The 18,962-nt window shown below is 41.6% G+C and overlaps 1 protein-coding gene and 1 pseudogene across 3 annotated transcripts in view; both read right to left on the reverse strand.

Annotated features, from left to right (window-relative positions):
• RSU1 (Ras suppressor protein 1) overlaps positions 1–18,962 on the reverse strand; it is a 204,351-nt gene that overhangs the window by 109,703 nt on the left and 75,686 nt on the right. The gene's annotated exons all lie outside the window — the stretch shown is intronic.
• LOC101524291 (small ribosomal subunit protein eS1-like) lies at positions 13,065–13,883 on the reverse strand (annotated as a pseudogene). Its single transcript, XR_009246184.1, has one exon. The product of XR_009246184.1 is annotated as a small ribosomal subunit protein eS1-like (transcript).

The raw sequence follows: 18,962 nt of genomic DNA on the forward strand, positions 1-18,962 counted from the left end.
GAGAGCCTAGGTCTGCAGTTGCTTCTTTCTCTGTGCAACATCAATGCAATCAAACAAGCTGGATGCCTCGCGACAGCTCTCAAATTTATTCTGCAGAGAATGCAAGGCCACACTGTCATACCAGTTACTGTCTGCTTAGCCTTTCTGGCAATACGTCTTTAAAGTAGGTGTTTGGTTCACTTAATCCTGGCAAGGCACCACTGCTTTATGATACATATTAAACCACCCTTCTGATCTAGTTGGAGAACAGTACAGTTTAAATAAAAAGATTAACCACACCAAACAAAACCATTCTGCTAAATGGCCCAACAAAAGCAGTGCCTGATTTATGAGTGTGTTGGTGGAAACCGGTTCAGAAACCCTTTCACCAATGAAGAAAAATAGCATTTTACACTGATTCCACCTCCTGATTTGCTTGGTCATTTGATACTTGTGGCCCAAGGTAGGATGATGGGACAGAAGGAATGTTCAGTCACTTTAAAAAAATAAACCACCATTAACCAGTAATAGAGCAGTAAGCATCTCTCCATCCTGGCTAGCTTATCTTGCAAGCTAATACAAATGTTAATAAATAATTCAAAGCCTGGTATTCATTTAAGATTTCCCAACCATAATCTTCAATGTGGAAAGCCATCTCCTTTTGCCTTGCCAGACTTCCCTTCTCTTGCTTACATAATGGTAGGACAGGCATAGCACCAGACCTTGACAAGACCAACAGCCCACAGAAAGTTCCTTGTGCTTTGCAGAGCAGGTTTTCTCCTCTGTCAAGACAGGGCAACAGCATCAATCGGAGTCCACAGTGACAATAACACGCTTTTATCAACTGGAAAACACTATAGGAATGTCAAATATTATTTTTATTATCTTTTTAAGATTTTACTTCTTCTTCTTAATATTATCATCATTTTATAATACAGTTGCATAGATCCTGGGATTTCCATTACTCCTTCCCCAATTCCCTCTCCCCTTAATGGGTTCCCCTTTATTATTACTGTAGTATATTTTTCATAATCAGTCATATGTCCATCATTGTGGGCATGGACAATGGCAGAGAGTCCAGCATCCTATTTGTCAAGATATAGTAAACAGGGCCCGGCATGATAGTATAGTGGTTAAGGTCCTCGCCTTGCACACGCCAGGATCCCATATGGTTGCCGGTTCTAATCCCGACAGCCCCACTTCCCATCCAACTCCCTACTTGTGGCCTGAGAAAGCAGTCAAGGATGGTCCAAAGCGTTGGGACCCTGCACTCATGTGGGAGACCTGAAAGAGCTCCTGGCTCCTGGCTTTGGATTGGCTCAACTCCAGCCATTGTGGTCACTTGGGGAGTGAACCATCAGACGGAAGATCTTCCTCTCTGTCTCTCCTCCACTCTGTATATCCGCCTTTCCAATAGAAATAAATAAATCTTAAAAAAAAGATATAGTGAAATGTACGTGAGGTGGTCACAGAAAGTGGCTAGGAACTCACATTTACTTTTAATATATTGGTTACTCATTACTATGTCAATTAATTCCATAATGATGTAAATTTTTGCTGATGGTATGTTGGAGCTTTCAATTGACTGGGATGATACTCTGCTGGCTCTGTCTTCAGACCAGAAAGGGTATACCTAAGAAGCCGTTGAACTTGACTGGACAATAAGATGCTGGACTCTATGTTTGGTATACGCTTGCAATGGGGGAATCTCAACTGAACTTGAGCTGTGGCTATGCAACAAGGTGGAGGAATCCACCATGGAGGGAGGGTTTGGGGAGGGGTGGGGAGAACCCAAGTACCTATGAAACTGTGTCACATAATACAATGTAATTAATGAATTAAAAATAATAAATAATTTAAAAAATTAAAAAAAGAAGTGATGACCACAAAAAAAAAATATTAGACTTTCCCATAATCTCTGTCTTACCATCAATTGAATACACTTCATGTCCTATAAGTTTGTTGTTCAAGCTAATGCTCTTTTACTGAGTTTGTTATGAAGAATATACTCCCATTTATGTTTAGTACTGACAGTTATTGTCTGAAACAATTGCCTTTTGTCCTCATACTATAATGAAATATATCTATTAAAGAATGCCTAGCTTCTACTGAAAAAAAAAGATACAGTAAACAGTTTCATTGGGAGTCCATCTTTAGTCTGGAAGTACAAAAGCATACTGCATTGTATCCTCACACCTGGATATGATAGTCTCCATTACACAGTTACTATACATCCCCTTAAATGAAAAGTTGGCTTTTTATTTTCATTATCTTTAAATTAAATTGCAAAGGAGAGAATATGCATAAGCCAGCAGTTGTCTCTGGGAGTTCATATACTCCTGAAATTTAAAAAAAAAAAGTTTCATGGCAGCTATCTTCTAAAAAAAAAATGCCCCTTTCATGTCAAGAAGTCTTTGTATTTATTTTTTAAAATTTTTTCCAAAATATTTTAAACAGATATATAAGAATGTACACATTTATGTGATACTTTGTGATGTTTTAAGAAATCATCTGTAGTATTCATTCAGAATAAACTTATATTTCAAATATTTCAAAAACAATTTTATAGTAAAAACATTCAAAGTACTATCTTCTAGCTTTTTAAAGAAATATACAACACATTAATACTTTTTATAGGTGCCCTACTGTGCAACAGGAGGCCAAAACTTTTTCTTCTTCTTTTCTTAAGATTTGTTTTTTTTATTGGAAAGGCAAATTTACAGAGAGAGAGAGAGGAAGATCTTCCACCTGCTGATTCACTCCCAAAGTGGCCGCAATGGCTGGAGCTGCAACAATCTGAAACCAGGAAACAGGAGCTTCTTCCAGGAAGGAACCCAGAACTTTTTACTCCTATCTAGATACCACCTGCCAACCTACTGAGCAAACTTTCTCCAACCACCTTTTCCCTTGTTCCTGTCCAGCCTCTGGTAACCATCATACTATAAACTTCTAGGAATTCATCTATTTTTTCAGGTTTCAGAAATGTATGAGATCACGTAATATTTGTTTTTATGTGTTGAGCTTATTTTACTTAACACAACAACCTCTTCTTCCATCCATGTTGTTGCAAGTGACATGGTTTCTCCTGTTTTGCGTCTGAGTGATATTCCATTGTGCATATGTGCCATGTTTTCTTTAACCATTCACCAGTGGATGGACACTTGGGTTGCTTCCATTTCTTGTCTATCATGAAAAATGCTGTAATGGACATTTTTGAGGCACCTCTGCACGGTTTCCTACAATGGCTGTATCAGCTTACATTCTCACCAATAGTGAACAGTTTCTTTTTCTCACCATACTCAGCAATAGCTACTATTTTTTTACATTTTGACAACAACCGATCTTAGAGGAGTGAGGTAATATCTCACTATGGTATTGGTTTGCAATTCTCTGATGATTAGTGATGTTGAGCATTCTTCATATACCCACTGTATTCATATGTCATGCTTGGAGAAATGTCTGTTTAAAACCATCACTGAAAGTCAGGAAGTCTGGACTGGTCAGTGCAGCAGTGCTCGAGTGTGTATCCTGAATAGGGTGTGCGGTGGGCCAGCTGCAACATTCAACATGCAACATTCAACAGCTCATGCAAGGCCAAGGGGAGGGCCGGACTGTGCCAGGCACTGGCCTAAGCCCAGTGGCATGTATGAGATCTGGGTCTGGGAGGGGATCAGGGGGAGAAACTTGGGAAGCTCCCCTGGTGAGTCATAGCTCCCACTGGTGAACAGGTGGTCCAGACCTGGGGGTCGGACAAGCTAGGCAAAGTAGCTCCAATGGCTCGTCAATGTAAGGAAAGGCGATGGAACAGGCGCACCAGGCAGTACTGAGCAAACCTTAGCCCACAAGTAAGATTGGAAACCAGGATGGAGCACAGGACATGTCCAGCTAGATTCTTGCACCTACTGGTCTGCGTGACCCAGACGCTGAGCCACAGTGTCTAAGGCAGAGGTAGCAACAGGTGACGGGCTGTGCCAAGCTGAGTCACAGCAAGAACTGGCATGCTGAACACTGGCTGGAAACACGCCCGGTTGGGGAGCTAAGAGGACACCCTAGCTGGGTGGAGGTTCCCACTAAGGGGTGCACAAGCTGGAATGGGGCTGCATTCTGGTCAGGATACAGTTGTAGCCTCCCTTGGCATAAGTGTGGACTGGGACTAGGCGCACCAGGCCGGGCCTGACTGCAACACCTTCTCGTGTTCTGGAGGACCAGAGGGTAGATGTGGGATGGACTAGGCTAGGTCTCAACCCCAACTGAGCCATGTATGAACTATATGTGGGTATGAACAAGCCGTGGCTGGGCTGAAACATCCAACAGCAAGAACCAGAATGGGTTGAAGGCCAGTTAGGAAAAGCCACTGTTCCTGCTAGGACAGGAGGTGAACTGAACAGGGCTGGCTCATGGACCCTCAGGCATGTGCGAAATCTGGCACTCAGAGGGGTTCTGATGGAGGAGCCTGGGCAACTCCTCTGGCAGGACACAGACCCTGCAGGTAAGCGCAAGAAGCATGGAGGGAAACAGCCCAGAAGAGGTCATAGAAAGTGTCCACTGGCATACATTTGGCATGGGTCGGGGGCAGACCAGGCTGAATCAGCTCACGTCATCCACTGGCAAATCCGAACGCTAGAACAGAGTCGGGGTCGGGCCAGGTTCGGTCACGACAAAAGCAGTGCACAACACAGAATGCCAAGATGAGGTTGCCTGGGCCAGATGTGATAGTAGCACCCAACCAACACACATGAGAATCAGGAAGAGAGGGGTCAGAGCCGGCAGGGGAATAAGGGGGTGGTCGCCTCGCCGGACAGGTACTCCCACTGGAGAATATGAGCTGGGATGGGGACAGACCAGACTAGGCAGGGCTACAGCACCTGTGCGCCTCATGTGGACCAGATCACAGAAAAGCCAGGCCCATGGGCTGATTATTCCTACTGGTGCAATCTACAATTAGAGTGGGTGAGGGTTGTTGAGGCTTAGCCACAGCATCAGCTGGCAGAAGCTGGCACTGGGGACTAGTTCTGTCAAGTTAAACCACAGAACCACCTGGAGAGTACATAATCTGAGAGTAGGAGTAGCCTGGGAGGGAAATAGTGGACTCCTCCCTCTTGGGTTACCACCCCGCACGGGAGGTCATGAAAACCAAGACAGGGGTGAGGGTGGCTAGACAGACACCCAACAACATTCATGAAGGCTGGATAGTTGAGCTGGTTAGATGGAACAAGGTTTTAATACCCATCGACATGTATGAGAGCAGAAGGGGATGTGGGACAGACTGGTACCATGAAGATTCCAGGGAGAAGTCATTAGTGGTACATATGCTAAAACAGACACTTGCTCTAAAAATAAATTTCATCTTTCTAATAACAGACATTCTAACTGGATTAATAAAACAGCTTATTGTAATTTTGATTTGCATTGTCCTGACAGCTAGTGACACTGGGTATTCTTTCACACAGTTGCTGGCCCTTTGCATTTCTTCTTTTCAGAGATACCTACTCAGATCATTTCTCTACTTTTAAATTGGATTGTTTAGGGTTTTTTTTATTGTTGAGGTTTCTCTTTTTTTTTTTTTTTGAGTTCTTCATGTATCCTGGATATTAATCTTTACCTGATACACAGTTCACAAACATGTTCTCCATTCTGTCATTTGTCTCTTCACTCTGTTGATCTGCTTACTTTACTAGTATAAGTTTCTTAGTTTGATATACTCTCAGTTGTCTAGCTTTGCTTTTGTTGCCTGTATTTTTTTTCCTCAAAGATTTACTTGTTTATGTGACACGAGAGAGAGAGAGGTAGAGAGAGAGAAAGAGAGAGGGAGGAAGGGAGGGAGAGAGAAAGAGAGAGAGAAAGAGAGAGAGAAAGAGAGAGAGAGAGAGGGAGAGGGAGAGAGGGAGAGAGGGAGAGAGGGAGAGAGGGAGAGAGGGAGAGAGGGAGAGAGAGAGAGAGAGAGAGAGAGAGAGAGAGAGAGAGGGAGGCTGGGTCAGGCAGAAGCCAGGAGCTAAGAGCTCCTTTTGGGTCTTCCATGTGGGTAGAAGGGGCACAAGGATTTTGGCCATCTTTCACTGCTTTTCCATGTTCCTGTCTTTTAGAATGACTTCCCTGATAAGGATGTGGAGTAAAGGCAATTCTAGACACACATTGTTGGTGGGAATATAAATTCATACAGCCATTATGGAGAACAGTACAGAGGTTCCCTCAAATCTAAGAGGATCAGCTCTGTAAGCCAACCATCCTGCTTCTGGGTATATAAACAAGGGGAATAAAATCAGCGTATCAGAGAGATCTCCACCATCTACTTTACTGCAGCACTATTCACAATAGCCAAGACAGGGAGTCAATCATGAGATCCATTATTAGATGAAAAGAGTCAGGAATTACAGAAAATATATATGGGGATATTTTTCTCAGCTTTATAATTAGAATGGAATCTTGTCATTTGCAAGAAAAAGGATGGAACTACAGGACATTATGTTAAGTGAAATAAGCTAACTACAGAAAGACAAAGGTCAATATTCTCTTTCTTACTGGAAGCTAGAACAATGTCAACCCAAACAAAATAGTGACTACTACTAGGGGCTTTGAAGGAGGAACAAGAGGAGGAATAGAAGGGAGATGGACAATGAGTCCTAAAACAGAAAAAAGAAGTAAGTTCTAGTTTTCAGCAGCAAAGTAGAGTGACTGCAGTTTATAACAATGTATAGTTTATGCAGAACAAGAAGAAAGGAGTTGAAAGACTCCAAATATAAAGAAATGACAAGGAAATGGAAATGTTAACTACATAACATATTCATGCATTGTATATATGTTGAAATACTACACTTCACTCCATAAATTTGTACAAGTATTTAGGGCTTCTTGATTTGTGAGTCTATAGAGAGAGGCAATGTGTTTTGCTCTTTCTGGAAGGCCTTTTAGTCATTAATCTGTAAAGCTGAAGGCTTGTGGATTCACCATCCTGTGAACAGAATTCTGCCTGGGTGTGGAAGATTGCCCCTGTATTTCTGCCAGCTACCTGGTGGGCATGACTCACAGCTGACCTGCCCACTACCTGAGGCACAGCTTCCAGCCCTGCACGTAGAACATAACCTCTGAAATGACTGAGGGTATAGGGGAATGAATGTGCCTTCTAGCCAATTACAGTGTCATTTTGGGGTAGGGGAACTGTTGGAAGACACGCCCAATCCTCCCCTTCCCTAGCCTTCATAAGCTTATAATTTGTATACAATAAATGGAGATTCCCCCACCAGATCATCCTGATCTGGGGAGTGAACCAGTAGATGGAAGATCTTTCTCTTTCTGTAAACCTGCCTTTCCAATAAAAATAAATAAATTTTTTTAAAAGTTAAAACTTATAACATTCAAATACAGCAAACAAGGAAGTAAATGTACTTAGCACACTGAAAAAGGAAAATCCAAATTTTTAGCTACTATTACAAGCTGTTTTATAAATGTAAAAAAATTAATAAAATAAAAAAACCTCCTAACCAGTAACTGCACATCCTTAGTATCATCTTTATCATCGTAATTCCATTATCTATTATTTGTTGAGCTATGTGCCAGGTGTTGCCTCTGTAGCTTCCCACAAATTATTCCAAGGAGTCACAACAAGCTTGCACGAACAGGATCTTTGTGAACCTATCTTAGATAGAAGAAACAAAGAAACCATTGGTTCGGGTCTAGATATGGCTGTTGAACACAGTTCACCATATCGTGGCAGGCCTAGAGCATTTGGATGGTCTAGTTGAACTTATCTTTGTTTTTAAAAATGGGACATTCTACACTCTTGCAGAGAAACAAGAGTGATTCTTATTTCACAATGTGCATGGCTAGTTATCAGCATTTCTGAGGCCTACATACTGCTGAGAGGTTTCCAATGCTCTTTCTTGAGGAGGTTAAGGTGGAGTGTGACAGGCAATGGGATATTCCTATTAGACCTGCATGCCCTGCCCCCTGCTGCTATGTCCATTGATATGGGTACCCACTGGAGAAACCAGTTGGGAGTGGCAGGCAGATCCCAGAAACTCAACACTTAGAATCATACTTTGATCTTGGACCACCTGCACACACAGACTAACTCCAACACAATTTAGAGATGGAGTCTGATCATGATCTAGATGTATGGACAATCACAGAACCCTTAAAGAGATCTAGGTCTATGAGGGGCGATTGAATCTAATTTCTAAAAATGTATAAAAAGAAAAATAACTTCTTAGCTAATGTCATAAGGAATAAAAGGTCAAATCCAGTCAGCCTGGATATGATTATAAAATCTTAAAAATAATCATCTTAATAACTTTCCCAACAGAAAAGACCTTACTTTTATAATGCCTAACCTCAAAAACAGTTGCTAAAAAAGTATGGCAATTTTTTGGCCAACAGGATGAATACTGCAGTTTAAATGTCACTGTAACACAGTACTGCCAGGTAGTTGCTCATATAGAAGAAAAAATGAAATTAACTTATTTTTTTATTTATATATAAAAACCCTTGAATCCAATTTTATTAAAGGTTAAGTAAGGGATCAACCTACTACACAGAACCTAAACTTAAGTTATATGTAAAAATGGCTTGTTTCGGCTTTGCTTCTCACTGTAGAGCTTATATTTTTATTACTTTGGTGCTATGTGTCACCCTCTCTCTAGGGTCGCTAGATGGTAAGGGTGCAGATATTATGTTACATAAAATATGTACTAAGATAATTAAGAATTATGAGTGGCACTATTGCTGAGGCTATACTGGAAAAAAAAAACTTGAAGAACTCTAACTTAATTTTCAGTGAATTCTCAAATTCTTCAAGCTCAAAAAGCAGCCCAAATGTTTTTAGGTTTATGTATTAACAATCCATTTTAATGAGTTTCAGTGAAATTTATTCTCACTTGTTTGCAGGTTTAACAAGAAATGTCTAAGAAGAGGCAATGGAGAGAAATCCACAACTATCTTAACGCAGTATTTCCATATAACCATGTACATAGACACACTACTTCAGAATGTGAGAAATATGCTAAAAGTAAAAACTATATACCATAGCCAAAAATGTGTAGAAAAAATTGCAAATTTTCACTCTTACAGATAACGACACACTTCTTTTACATGTGTAAATTACAAGAAGTTAATAAGCATGTCCAAACTAATATAAACAAAGGATGTCTTACTGTCTAACGATAATGTAGGGTCAAGCACAGGCTAAAAACATAAAACAATATGGCATAAAAATTCCACAGTAACGTTTATGACAAACGAAAGCTGAACAACAACACAAGGGAGTCTACTGCACCTCTCAAGGATCTACTTAGACAATTTACCAATCCAAACATGTAAAGAAGCAAAACTAAAAATAACAGTGAAATGGATGATCTACCATAATTTTGGATGCGGGTGAGATGATTACATCATGAATTTGTTTCCAGTATTTTTGGAAAGCCAACTGTCTTGGGTTAAAAATATGAAATACCACCACAGTAACAAATAACAAAAAAAAACAAAAAGGAAAGCACTATGATACTCTACTCAAAGAAGAAAATAATCAACAAACACAAATTTATTTTCCATGTGTGAAAATGTTTTCTAAACTGAACTTATTTACCAAAAAATGCAGAGAGCACTCACATTAGCAGAGCTCTGCTTGGTCTAGATGCTGATACCTAAACAATCCTTGTGGCTGCCACTCGTTTAGAGCATCATTAATTCTAAGTTCCATCTTGCTATTGCTAATTCCTGAAATCCAGACTATCCTGACACTTCTCATTGCCATAAAAATGAGCATCACAAAAGGGAAATAGCGTGTACTTTCAATGACAAGAACCATCCATAGCACACAATAGTAAACAAATGCACTTCTATGCTCCATTTAATGTATTATTCACATTGATCATTTTATTTAATTCTCACAATCTGGAGACCCCAACAGAAACATTATATGAAAAAAAAAGCCTTGATAGCAATCGGACATCAACAACTATGAAGAAACGATGTCCTATGATCTAATCCACAACCTGCTCTCCCAGACTCAGAGTGTGGTCTGAACCTAAAACAGTCACTGTGGGGTCTAGGATCAAGACAACTAGGTCCCTTAAAATGGGCAGACTATGGCTTAACATTTTAAACCACTGTACTTAACAATGGTGTTCAACTGATTCACAGCATATGACTTCCCAGTCACATTCCTGTCCTAGAGCATCGGGCTCATCTAGATGGCCAAAATTTATCTTCATGGCTTTTCCTGCTTGGGCATCTACCCAAATCCCTCTCTCTTTCACTTCTTGGCAAAATGTCTGCCTGGACTTCTCTCCTTGTGGTTCCCCAAACTTTTATCTTTGTGCCAGTGCCTATTTATGACTACATTTGACAATTATTTGGGGGATCTTTTCTCTAACTCCGCTGTAAGCTGCATGGGCACGGAGGCCTTGACAGTCCTGCTCTACCTGGTACCTGGCAGCAGTTCAAATGCCCCCTTTCTGAGATCGTTCCAAAGTACTGAGTGCAGCAACGATTGCTGGGTCTGTCACACAACCACACTCAACTACACCCTTTATGGCTTCTTCATAAGCAAGCAAAAAGAAAACCAAAGAATATGTCACCATTCAAGATTAGAGGTGAGACTTTGTGCACATACACACAGGGAGCAACCCAGATGCTTCATGCATATGAGCCTAAGCTCAAAGAAACTTGCAAAACAAGGCAGTGCTTCACAGAAGCTGAGGCTCAAAGGAGGGTTATGTCATGTAACTTCTAGAAGGACTGGGAAACAGCAGACCTGGGGGTCTCTTGTTACATGACACAGGCCACTGTCAAATGGTCTGTTCACTCATTCTCTTTCTCAAACCAACTCTTCTCTATCTCTCCTCATTCCTTTTTTATTTTTATTTTTCACTCTTTCCTGTTACAGAAACAGGTGAACATGACCGACCACGGCAAACATATTTTGATGTGCTTTGGCTCAGGACAATTGTGTGATTATGCTTCAAATATGCATGATAGCTATGATTAAGATATAAAACACATAGTTTATTATATAAAACATTCTGGATGCCAATTAAAAAACATTTCAGAAACATATCCACAAATAGATTTATAAAATTGAGATGAACAGACTCACTAAATCACTATGGATAAGGAATGAATTATATAGGTAATCTGCAAACATTTGAAATACAAAACAGTAAGCAAAATAACAAAAAGAATGCTCAAGTAATAAGAAAATTGCTGATTTCACACTTAAGTTAAATATAAAAATCATCTTCAATTCTTGTGGAACATTTTTTCTCAAATCAGTTCCTCATATCAGTAAATACAATACACAGAAAATAAGTCTAAGAACTGCAGCTCCTTCACAAGTGTGACGTTCTGCACTGTGTGCGCGTGTGAGTGTGCATGCTTGCTGTCACACACAAACACCATTCTAGCTGTCTCCATCTTGTGCATTTTATAAGTCACTGTACATACTCTTTTTTATTCGCTGAATGGAATTTGCACAATTTAAGTAGCATGAGCCAGTGACATGTACAATTCATGTTTACTTCCTCTCAGGTCTGGGCTGAAGTTTCTCACTCTCCTGGGCTACTTTCTTTCTCCCTGTTCACTCACACAGTCCTCTGTGCTTCTGCATCACTGCCGTCTAAGCCCCAATTTCCTCTTTTTCATAAGGACACCGGCCATACTGGATTAGGGCACACCAGGCCAGCCTTACTTCACTTACTCTCCCTTTAAAGGCCCTGTCTCCCATACAATCATACTCTCAAGTACTCAGGGTTAGCATGTGAAAAATATGGATGTAAGGGTTGGTGGGAGACACTACTTAGCCCATAAGCGAGAACTTACTTTCTTAATAACTGAAAAGCTCAAGTAGCACAGGGTCTGCTTTAGATACCATGTTCTGCTTAATAAAGGTGCTAACTCATATACACACATTTGCTCAGCACAGCTGGTATCACAAAGATAAAGAAACTGCCCCTAAAGTACTTGCGGTATAGCAGTCCACATGGACACATAAAACACAATGACAAGAACACAACAGTTCCTGACACAGGAAGGAGTCAGCACTGATCACGAACAACTCTGCAGAATACGATATTTAAGTAACCCCAGGTGATAAAGCAGAGTCTCCACGAAGAAGGGAACTCACTGGAGGCAAAAGCCAAAGCCACCAGGAAAACACCGGCTTGGGAGTGGAGACTGGAGTGCTAGGCAGGGGCTAACTCATTAGGAGACTTACCAGCCACATAAAGGAGCGCCTGCTAAGAAACAGAAGGTCTATAGTAGGAAAGCTACCAGGTCCAGTTCTGCTTCCCTTAAAGGCATGGTGTAGTCATTTGGCAAACAGCAACATTTACTGCCATGCAGGCTCACTGGTATATGGCCAAGAGTCCCGAGTCACTCCCCTGTAGTTTGTTACTAATTATTAGCATACATTCAAACCAGTTATTTGGTCAAGCGTGCAGACACCAAACAAAACACTTGGCTCCCATATCAAAAGTGCCTGAGTCTGAGTCCCAATACCCTGGATTCTAGCTACTCATGTCCCCCAGAGGGATCAAGTTATGGCTCAAGCAATGGAATCTCTGCTCCCTTCAGGAGGCACTCAGACTGAATTCCAGGTTTCCAGCTTCAGTCCAATCCAGCCCCAACCACTGCAGGGATGTGGGGACTGAACCAGAGTATAGGAACTCTCTCGCTCTCTCTCTCTGATTAACTCAAGAATAATCTATTAATTTGGCATGTCGTCATCTTGCAAACTAATACACTTTTCTAAGCAGGATGGAAATGGGTGGAAAACAGCGCATCTATAAAGGCAATGGGAAACAATGATTCTCCACTTCCACACATTTCTGTTCTTATCTCAGATGGACCATTCATTAACAAGAGAACTTCAAAAAGCTCACGGATAATGACTATTACAAAAAAAAAATGTGATTCACATTTTTGTTGCACTAAATAAAGTTGCCTCTAAGGTCACTTTACCTTGAACTTTTTGAAGTGTCCTCACATGACCCTAGACTCATCACCTAGATGATGACTCTGTTTACCTTCTTTGGTTACACAGGGTTCAAATTTTTTTTTTTTTTGTCACAAATAGGACTTTTTATTTGTCATGATTAAAAAGCCTAATTTTAAACAGTCTCTTGGACTGGTGGTTCACAGCCATCAGCTTGTTCAACTTTAGCACCTGTCTCACCTCCAGTGGCTTTTCCAGAACTGCTACCTTCGCCATGAAGCTCCATGAGTTTTCCCAATTCAAACGTGGGCTTCTTCAGCATTTTCACTTCTCTAACGAAGAGACCGTGGAGAGGATAAATAGACTGGCAAGCCTTTTCTATGTCTTTACCAATGCTGTCTGGAATCAGTTTATTGACTACTTCTTTCAGGTCATTTGTTTGCACCTCCCGGGTCAAGATTTCTATCATCTTCTTCCGGATCTGGCGGACCTGCTGGTACTGAGCATACGGCATCTTCCAGATCTGATTGTTGCGTTTCTTAGTAAAACCAATGCAGAACAGAAGCAGCAAGTAGCCATCGGTAGTCTTCACATCAACATGAGCCTCAATCATGGTCTGCCACTTTCTGACCATGCAGCACATCTTGTCCCAGCTGAGGTCCATGCCATGGAAGTTGGTGAGGCAGTTTTTGCCCTGAACATCCTCGGTGATGAGCTTGAACTTCATCGTTCTGCGGGTCGGCGAGGCTCACCTCAAAGACACAGCCCTTGAGGCCATTGGAGGCGATTTTGGTTCCTTGGGTCCTTGTGACCAGGGTCTTCCCAATATTCCTGATGTTGAACATGGCTGGTGCTTTCATGTCATACCAGTCTTTCTTAGAAAATGGGTCAGCCACTTTCTTTTTGGCTCCCTTTTTGCTACCTTTCGTAAGGCGCTTGTTCTTGCTGGCCACCATGGTGCTGCTCAGACAGCCAAAAGGCAGGGCTCAAATTATTAATAACTGTAAAGTGTTTATAACAGTGCCTGGCACACAGCAAGTCTGAAAGAAATACCCACTGTGAAATACAGTCATGACCATTGCTGCCAGATTGCACCATTAGATGTAAAAAGATGTAAATTGATTCCAAGAATCGATTTGTTCATATGTGGTTGTTTATTGGCAGACTTGCAGCTGTACAACATGTGAATGAGGTGTCACCAACCTAGGATGTTCAAATCAGAAGCAGAAGTGAAGAGTACAGTTTTAGGCACATTAAATGGGGTGAGGGACCTCAAAGCAGAACCACCTACTAGGCAGCAGGGCATACACAAACAAAGCATCAGCTGAGAAGACTGACTAGGTTGGGAACATTGGAGCTAGAACTCATAAGGAAATTCAGAAAAATTAAATAATTTCAGAAAATGGGCCTAGCTCACATATACAGAAGTCCAAAACATTCCTGGATATTATACGGTTGAGACAATCAAGCACCTGCAGAAACTATTTTTGTATAATTCAAATTATTAACATGTGTATATGTTCCATATTAGTCGACATGATTTCAGCAGGGGAAGTAAAGTGCCTGCCAATCCATCTTCATTACTCATAGTGACCTTTTAATGATGGGTACCATTTTGGTGGGTCAGGAAGAAAAGGATGCAATTAGACATAAAGGCTAAGGGTCTCTCTAATTTATGTTAAGTATTTCTTTTTAATAAGCTATTTTCTCAAAGATGTTGCTGTCACTTTAAATCTTTAATCTGTATATGTCATTTAAAGAAACACTGCTCCCATCTAAAAGCGATGGCCCTGTCTTTAGGGGGCTACCATGTTGGCACAGAGTCACACTTGAACACAAAGCACCTCATTGCAGGCCAGTGATGCATGGGAGCAGGAGCGCCAACGGCACTTTGCAGACGCTGTTTGATGATGCATGATAATATTACGCTCATATTCAAAAGCAGTATCCAATAAGTCTCCATTTCCTGATATTAAAATCTGATAAAGGAACATAAAACTAGCCTCAACCTATCATGTACCCCCTCTGGTTAAAGCACTCTGCTGAGCTGGCTGGCCTCAAAGAAGAACGGGAAGCTTCAGCCAGGCTGGCAGGTGTCAGGGCTCGAGCAAAACAGGAGATGGGTCGGCAGAAGGCTGCAGGGTAGGAAGGTACTTGATGTGGAATGCGGGAATCTTAATTAGTGTCATACACGCAAGACCAAACATGCATCCTCCATTGGGGTTTTAAATATACCTGCTCCTAAGGTAACTCACAAGACATACAGCTAAATAGGATAGAATGAAAACATGTTTTTCCCATTTTTCCTTTCTTAAAAATCTATCAGAAGAGCGGATACAATGAAGTAAAATTTAAAAAAAAATCAAAATAAAAGTATCTCATAAACAAAACAAGCAAATCGTCACTATTCTATTATTACAAACTAGAATGAACACTCGCTGACTTCAGGGAAATCAAGCACAAAATAGTGAGAATCCGGCAGCTGACATTATAATTCCTTGGAATCAGAACATGAGGTAGGTTTTTTATGAGTCTGAACAGCTCCCTCAAACAAGCCTGTGGTTTAAGAGCTATGATGTGTGAAGGTGTGAGTTTGCTAGAAGAAACAGGGAAAAGGCTTGTGGTTGGGGTGAGCTACGACCAGCACCCTTCACTGCCCGACAGGAAGACACAGAAACAAGGAGGGCATGGAGGGGCCCCACGCCAGCACTTCCAGAGCCAGCCTTGATGTGAGGAAGGTCTGAAGAGGGAAGCAAACATGGAGCGTGCAGAGAACTGGGGCTGAGGCATACATAATTAATTCATATCAAGGGAACAGAGGGGATGAATGAAATACAGCTCTATACTATAATGCATATAAGTCTGCAGACATCATGGGGAGTGAAAGCCAGAACTCTCATACATACTGAATAGATCCAGACACACAGTCGAAAATGGCAAAATGAAGTAATGGTACATTAAAAAGGAAGACAAGGCTTACTTCTGGGACAACCGGAAAACCTGCCAAATGACGCAAGGAAACCTAACAGGGTCTTCGGGGATGGTGGAGGCATTCCAGGTGGTGGTCACCTCAGTTCTTTCAAGATGCTAATTTTGCAGGTTGTTAATTCGCTGAATTATAGATTTAGTTTACACATATTTTTCTGTTTGTTTCACACTTCAATAAATATAGTGGAGGAAGATAAGCAAGAAGAAGTGGGAGGAGAAAGAAAGGGAAGGAGGAGAGGGGGAGTTGGGGGATGAATGAATGCGGGTAAATAATCCTATGGACACCTTACCAGAAAAAGTCAGACACTAATGAGAAAAATCAGACTGGCCAGAGTCAGTTTAGCAAAATTCAATGGCAAGAAACAACATCTATCAAGTTCTAAGGAAATAAAAAATGACTCAGGATTTTTCAACCCAGATTACCGATCAACACAAGAAAGGAAAAATATTCTCAAGCTCTAGGACTTGAGCATTCTTGCCTACTCCAAAATTCATGCTGAGAGTCATGCACAGGGTAATGGCATCAGGGGGAAGCCTTCAGGAGAGGACCAAGTGTTCCAAGAGCAGCTCCCCTGGGTGGGATGAGGCTGCCTTGCCAAAGCAGCTGACCAGGGATGCTTCCCGGCGGGTGGCCTTTCCACCTTCCCACAGTGGACACAGCACTCCTCCCTCAGGCGCACAGCATCAGGGCATCATCTGTGAGGCAGACAGCAGCCCTCGCCAGACAACCCCACCTGCTTGCACCAGCCTCCAGAAGTGTGAGAAACACCTTTCTTTTCTTGATAAATTACCCAATCTCTGGCATTTTATCATTGCTGCACAAAAGGGACTAAGACGTTAAGTATGTAGAAATACAGTTTACATAATACCGTGGATCTTTATGAGACAAAAAAAAAGAATGTGGTCATTCAATCCAGCCAACTGAGGAACACATCAAAAAGCTACTGACCCATTTTGAGAAATTTATTTCCATACTCTGGTTAGAGATCGGACATTTAATCTAACAGTTAAGATGCCCACATCCCGTACAGGAATGACTGGCTTCCATTTCTACCTGCGGCTTCTGATTCCAGCTTCCTGCTTGTCAGTGCAGGCCCTGGGAGACCGCTGAGACCCTGCGAGCACGCCTGGACTGACTTCTGGCCTCCCAGCTTCGGCCCTGCCAGGGGGCTGTTGTTGGCTTTTGGGGAGTGGAGAAATGGACGGCAGTATTTGTCTCTTAATTAAATTTTGAAATTAAACAAATGAATTTTAAACAGTTTCACTAGCCAGAGCTGAGTTGATTTGAAGCCAGGAGCCAGGCGCCTTCTCCGGGTCTTTCACTGTGTGCAGGGTCTCAAGGACCTGTGCCATTCTTTGCTGCTTTCCCAAGTCACAAACAGGGTACTGGATGGGAAGCTCAGCAGCCAGAACAGGAACTGGCACCCAACTGGGATCCTGGCATTTGAACGGGGAGGATCAGCCATTGAGCCATTGTACTGGCCCCTTTGGTGACTTTTGTCCTCACCCTCTGACTGTCAGCTGCTCTTTTATTATTTTTTTCTTTTTTCCCCAACTGGAGCTTAGAAGCTCACCGTGTTTTTTTCTCTTGGAGTCTCCCCTCCTGAATGCTGTGACAGGAGGTTTCTAGCTTTAATAAATCTTATTTTGCTCACTGAAAAAAACGTGCTTGTATAATGCTCATATATACTTATATGCTAATGTGTATATATGTATATGCAGGTATATATGTACTATATATATATATATTCACACGCGCTCATACAGAGATGATCCCTAATTTTCAACTGATAATTTTTCAACACTGAAACGGATTTACAGAGGTATTTAATGAGCTTTCAACATTAACATTTTCAACTTATAACAGGTCTATCAAGACACACCAGCATAAGCTAAGGACATCTGTACATAAAATGTTTCAATACGTTTACAATTCCTATTTTCATTTAAGAGTGACCTTCCAGGAATATCTTAATGATAACAAATAGCAAATCAGCAGTCCTTTCTTCAGCTGATCTTTTCCATTCTTAAATTCATATACAATTGGATAGTGTTATAAATATTTATGTGTTTTTTAAACTGTCAGTATATAGTTACCTTTCTCTGTCTCAAACACACTTCTGTTTCGGCAGCTTACCTAGAATGAAGGTCACCAACATAATAAATGCTAGATGCTCAGTGCTCCCTGAATGTCTCAATTCTTTAAAATAATGAATGTGAATTATTTTTCTGACAGTAATACAACCGTTCTTTCCAAATTAATATCACCTACCCAAAAAGAAGGAAAAATGGCCTCCTTTCTTCCTTCTGTCCACCATGCTCCCTACCCCCATCCCAAATTAGCAATCCTTGATGAACTTGATAATCCCTCCCCTCATCAACTATGAATCCACAGGACGAAGCAAGGCACAGAGGTTTAAAGAAGGTCTCTTCATGAACAGGACGCAGGGCTCGGCAAGGAACTTCACAGGATTTGACTGTCTTGACTGTTTTACAAACAAGATGACATATGCTGATGACTAAACTTCTGCTAACAAAACCAACACTGTGAACTCCAGAACATTTTCTCTAATAACTTCCCTGGAGTTAATGAGGGAAGAGTTTCAAGTGACTAATTAATGTGCATCCCTCACCAGACGAGCTGCCGCTGCTGGATTTTGCCAAGATGCCCACCAGAGGGGTGGGACACCAGCTCTGCTCTCACCTGCAGTGACAGTAGCCCTGATGTTCAGAAAGCAAAGACGTTCTGCCTGGCTGCATCCTTTGTTCTAATTATGTGCAGTCGGGCCAGCAGCAATGTGGCACAGCATGTAAAGCTATAGTCTGTGACGAAGGCATCCCATATGAGCACAGGTTCAAGACCTGGCTGCTCTGCTTCTGATTCAGCTCCTTGCTAAGGGGCCTGAGAAGGCAGCAAATGATAGCCCAAGTATCTGGGCCCCTGCCACCCACATGGGAGACCAGCGCCAAGATTCTGGTTCCTGGCTTTGTCTTTGTCAAGCTTTGGCTGTGTGGTCATTTTGGAAGTGAGCCAGCAGAGGGAAGCTAGTTTTCTCTCTCTGTCACTCAA

Source organism: Ochotona princeps, chromosome 10 (genome assembly GCF_030435755.1).
Source record: "Ochotona princeps isolate mOchPri1 chromosome 10, mOchPri1.hap1, whole genome shotgun sequence".
Taxonomy (NCBI): domain Eukaryota; kingdom Metazoa; phylum Chordata; class Mammalia; order Lagomorpha; family Ochotonidae; genus Ochotona; species Ochotona princeps.